Source organism: Podarcis bocagei, assembly GCF_964188305.1.
Source record: "Podarcis bocagei genome assembly, chromosome: 13".
Classification (NCBI taxonomy): domain Eukaryota; kingdom Metazoa; phylum Chordata; class Lepidosauria; order Squamata; family Lacertidae; genus Podarcis; species Podarcis bocagei.
The window spans coordinates 28,285,025-28,291,024 of NC_138138.1; positions in this window are offsets into that span (position 1 = coordinate 28,285,025).

Consider the following 6,000-nt stretch of genomic DNA (forward strand, 5'->3'; position numbering starts at 1 on the left):
TATTCTCATTGAATAGGACCTCCCTGTTTTCACCAGAGAAATGTTGAAGGGTATGCAGAGCTGGAATGGAGAGCCTGTGGCTCTCCAAATTTTGTTGGACTACAATTCCCATCGTCCTTTGCAGGCTGAGTTGATGGGAGTGGGGTTCAGCAATATCAGAAGGGATATCCTAGACGGGGAGAAACAATGACCCCTTATTTGCCCTCAAGACAACCAACTGGAGACACACTCCCCCCGGAAAGAGCCCCATTTTCAACGTGTCCAGGAAAAAGGTTTAAAAAACACTGTGATATGATATCTCCCCAGAGCACAGCCTTATCCTAATCTCATAACAAAACTTGGACGTTTGTACTGTCTCTGTCCACAGTTCAAACATCCGCTTGACCCCTTTGCCCATTTTCAAGTGGGGGAGGATAAATGCAAAACAAATTGTAATGTGATACCTGGAATGAAGGCTCCCAGCCATTGAGATTTACTCATTTATTCTGCTTTTGTCATTTATTCATTTATTCTGTTTTATCACTAGTGGCTGGGCACACGTTGTACCGTAAAGGCACATTTGCAGCACATTCTATCCCTCAAAGAATTCTGGGCACTGTAGTTTGTTACAGTTGCTGGGAATTGGAACTCTGTGAGGGGCAAAATACAGGCCCCAGAATTTTTTGAGGGAAAGAATGCACTCTGAATGTGCTTTAAAGGTATAGTCCGTATGGAATGCTGACCAGAAAACCTGCTCACATTCTTCTCTGGGTTTTGGGATGTCCCACAATAAGCTTTTTTGTTTTGTTTGATAATTTAAATCATTTTTTTTCTACCGTCCTTCAGCACACCAGATTTCAGGCTACTTTCAGAATACCTAAAACAGCAGAGGAAACCTTAAAAGCAGACCGAGGGCCCTTCCACATGTTCATTATGCCATTGGGGAGGTCATAAGCATCCTGCTTTCAATACTATTTGTACCTGCAGATGTTTTCAGGTGCTTATACTGCTTCATTTCCAACCAGTGCATATCCTGTAACATCCTGCTGAAATCTGATACCGTATTTTTCGCTCTATAAGACGCACCAGACCACAAGACACACCTAGTTTTTGGAGGAGGAAAACAAGAAGAAAAAAAATTCTGAATCTCAGAAGCCAGAACAGCAAGAGGGATCACTGCACAGTGAAAGCGCAAAAAAATACGGTAACTTTCCATGTCACAAATGTTCTTGGTTGGGGTTTTTCGGTCCCACTGTAGTCCGTTCGGACAGCAGTAGCATGGTAACATTGAGGAAGCATCGCAGAACAACAATAAAGCAGAACAAATCCACCACCAATGCACTGTTGCGGAATACACCCATGTTGCAGAATACACCCATAATAAAACATGAGTCTGGAGGGGCCTTACTTGCGTCACTAAGTTTATATCAGAGGGCAAGAATAAACACACCTAAAGGTGAACCACTAAGATTGTTAGGGTACTGAATTCTGTGTTCGACATCAGATCTGTGTGATGAAAATGCAGAATCAATAGGTATAGCCCTGCCTGCAATCAAAGCACTCACCCATGGCTCAACTTTTTCTGTCTGTCATGCTCTGCCTTTTAAAAATCTTCTGTCACCACCTTTTTCTCCAATGTTTTTCATTTCTACATTCCTCGGGAAACAGAGGCTGTCAGCACAATCCTATACACGTTTGCTCAGAAGTGAGACCCGTTAAGTTAAAGCAAACGTGCACAGCACTGCAGCCTGTGACAAAGGATAGCTCAGCTGGTTAGAGTGTGGTGCTGATAACACCAAGGTTGCAGGTTCGATCCCCGTAAGGGACAGCTGCATATTCTTGCATTACAGGGGGTTGGTTTAAATCAGAGCTTTCCAAACCTTGTGTTGTGACACGTTAGTGTGTCGGCTGCAGTGTGTAGGTGTGTCGCACGGATGTTCCCCATGCTTTGCCCGGGGCTGGAAAGTAATTCAGTTTTACTAGCAAACTAGAGGTTAAACTAACCTCTGGTTTGCTAGTAAAACTGAATTACTGTGTCATGAAATGATGCATGTCTAAAGAGTGTGTCACCAACATGGAAAGTTTATAAAGCTCTGAACTAGATGATCTTCAGTGTCCCTTCCAATGCTATGATTCTTTGATACAACACTTTGCCCTCTACTGGTGCCAAGTAATTCCATTAAACGGTGTTGTGGTTGTTTAGTTGTTTAGTCGTGTCCAACTCTTCGTCACCCCATGGACCAGAGCACACCAGGCACTCCTGTCTTCCACTGCCTCCCGCAGTTTGGTCAGACTCATGTTTGTAGCTTCGAGAACACTGTCCAACCATCTCGTCCTCTGTTGTCCCCTTCTCCTTGTGCCCTCCATCTTTCCCAACATCAGGGTCTTTTCCAGGGAGTCTTCTCTTCTCATGAGGTGGCCAAAGTATTGGAGCCTCAGCTTCAGGATCTGTCCTTTCAGTGAGCACTCAGGGCTGATTTCCTTAAGAATGGAGAGGTTTGATCTTCTTGCAGTCCATGGAACTCTCAAGAGTCTCCTCCAGCACCATAATTCCAGCACCATTAAAAGGTGGTGCCCCCCTAAAACAGCTTGCCCAGGGGGCAAGCAGCTCTGGACATTGTGGCATTGACTTACAGCAAGCAAGATGTGCAGAACAAACTGGAAAACCTTGGCTTCAGAAGCCACCTCCACAAACAAGCTTAGTGAGCTTGCTGGCTCCAGTTTAATCCGGGTGGCCCCTTCTAACCCAACAGCCACATCGTTCCTTGTTTGGCTTGGATATTTATTCTGGAGGCGTCTGACAGAATAAAATAAGCCCCAGGAATTGGTTGTGACCCAACAGGAGGGGGGGGGGACACTTGGTGCTGGCAGAAGGGACCTGAGAAGTCAGGGCAACAGCATTGCCCAAGGTGACAGAGGTGTAAGAACATTTCCCTTTGTGAATTTTATTGGTGCTTGGAGAAGTCGTTTTAACATCCCATTGCCTACTACTATTTAGCATTTATTTTGTGCAAAGCAACCAAGGTGAGACCCTGCCCCAGAGAGCTTACCAGTGGCAGGGAGACAATGCAGCCAATGTTTAGTACTTTTAAGTCCCATTGATTGCAGTAGGAAGCAAAAGGATTATAAATGGATGGTTTTCAAACACAACATGCCCTCGGTTTCAAACAGTTAGGGCTCTATTTAAAACGAATGCTAGCCTCTGCTCCAGAAAGGGCACACTTAAGTCATGAATGTCCTTACTTTGGTATAGGCTGTTTTGAATTCTCCTTGGAACAGAATAGGAAACTGGATGTCCCCCATAATCAATATCTGTGTCGACAAGATTATTGGTCACTTTCTGGTTCAAGAGGGTGGGATTTGGGTGCTGTTGACCCTTCCAAGCAGGGATGGGGAGCCTTTGAACCTCCAGAGGTTGCTGGACTCAGTCTCCCATCAGCCCCAGCTAGCATGGCCAACAGCAATGGAAGATGGGAATTGTAGTCCACCAACACCTAGAAGGCCACAGGTTCCTCATCCCTGGGTTAACACAAAGCTCAGGGCCGGCCTGTCCATGGGGCAGACTGAGGCAGCTGCCTCAGGCAGCAGAATTCAAGGGGCGTCTCCATTGCCATGCCCCCTTCCTCTGCCACCAGAGGAGTGAGGAGAAATGGCTATGGCAGCTGCCATCATGATCTTGTGTGACCCAGGTAAGCAAAGCTTCATTGGGGGTGGGCTGCACTTCATGTTGTGTGTGCTCAGGGCGGCACCTTCTCATTTCGCCTCAGGTGGCAAAACAGGATGGGCCATCCCTGACAAAGCTGGTTGGAACAGGACAGGCTTTCTGAAGAAGTCAACTTTCAGGAGGAGAAAATGATTCTGTGGACCTATCAGTTAGGGAATGTGTTATTATCCCTACTATTACAGGAGAATACAGCCTCATCATAAGCCAATCTAATGACCAGGGGGAATATCATTTCCCACTTCTAGGTATGGCAGTCAGGATCTGTGCATGAGCAAAACCCAACTGAATCTTCTTATTAGAAATTTCACAGGGGCCCAAGCTTATCCTGGCAACCAATATTCTGACTTATGGCAGTCCCCGTCAGAATTCTGGTAAAACAGTTTACCACCCCAGTGCCCCCATTCATAAATGTTTTGTGGTGATGTTTTCAAAAAAGAAGAAGAACTCTGCTAGGTTCTGCTGGGTTCCGAGATCTCTGTCCCCTTCCAAGGGATCTCCCAGAGGCAGCAAAATCCCACAATTTGGCGGGCATGATTCATTACAGAACGTTTAGCATGGCTCAGAAAGCAGGGACGAAAGTCCTCAGCAGCTGAAAACTCTGGGATTTTCAAGGCAACTCAACTGCCTCCATGGCTGGCTTCCAACCGTTCTAGCAAGAAGAAAAATATTTACCCTGACAGAAACGTCCAGCCAGAAGCTCCGCTCTGTTTTCTACATACCTGGATTGTTGTCAAAAAAAAGAAGTTTTGTGTGTGGGAGCAAATCTGTCTGTTCTCTTTATATATTTTTAGAGGGATGTGGGCAAATGAGAGAGGATTCCAGGCTGTGGCCTTCTCCGTGTTATAATTAAGCTGCCCTCTTGCTCTGCTGGACAAAATGGGGGAAATATCGCTGCAGCTCATTTAATGAAAGTGCTGGCTCCAGGTTTTGTGAGGGGTGGCAAAACACTCACAAGACACCCCCTTTATCTCTGAGAGTCTACCCACTCACTGTCACAAACCCTCCAAGTGTCCCTACTGTCCAGGGACAGCCCAGGATTTACAGAAGCCATCCCGGTTTCTGATTTGATCCCAGAATGTCCTGCTTTCCCTTAGGATGTCCCTATTTTCATTGGATGGTAGCGGGTTCTGTGTCCCCCAAGCCTAGGAGATAACTAACTCTACAGCCTTTAGAAGACACCTGAAGGCAGCCCTGTATAGGGGAGTCTTTTAATGTGTAATGTTTCATTATGTTTTTATATATTTTGGAAGCCGCCCAGATGGGCGAGCGGGGTATAAATAATAAAATCATCATCATCATTATTATGGAATAGGATGTCCCTATTTTCATTGGGGCAATGTGGGAGGGTATGCTGTCAGTGTTGCCAACTGCTTCTGCTCCTCTGCCTTGTTGGCTTGCTCTTGCCAGGCAAAACCAAGGAGCAAGCAGCCAGTGGCAGCTACCCAGAGGAGGAGGGTCCATTGGGGCAAAAGGGGCACTGACCCACCGAACCCAGTCTGCTCTCAGCCAGCCTCCCTATTTACAAGCAATCTGGAGGCTGTCACTGCCTGGCAGCCCCCTCCCTCTCCTTCGTCTCTGTGTTGGCCTTGCAGAACTCTGTAGTGAAGAGGATGGGAATGGTAGTCTGACAACATGTCCTAGCTCCCCGCTGCTGTTCCACCACGTGCGACTGCACGCAAGGAAAATGACACAACTCCTAAGATTTCCCTGAAAGGCAATGATTTGCCAGGGCCCCCTGGAGAGTATGAGAGATGTGAGAGACATTGAACAGTTCATGCATTCCTTATTATCAGAGCTATGTATAGACTCAGGCCTGTATATAATTGCATATATTTTATATTTTAAAAAACTGCATCCAGAAAATCTATATTCTTTCACTTTAATGAAGAACGTTTAAATTGCAAATGGGGAACCTTAGCTGTTCAGATGTTGCTGGACTCATAAGACATATCAGTCCCAACCAGCATGCCCAATGGTCAGGGATAATGGAAGTTGTACCCTGACAACATCGGGCTTGTGGCGGCACAAGTCGTTCCAACCCACCCCGATTTGTGTCACAGAGGCTGCAATGCTATGGGTGCTTCGCTGGGAGAAAGCCCCACAGAGTAGATTGGGGCTTACTTGTGAGTAAATATGCAGCTGGGCCATGATGGGACTTGGCACAGAAAAGCAGTGGGTGGGTGAAAGGGTTAAACAGCCTCTAGCCTACCTTTCGAAATCCCCCCTCCCCAAGCTGCAGGGGAGAAAAACTGTTGGGCTTTTCTTACATGCATGGTTGTATATAATGTTTAATAAGG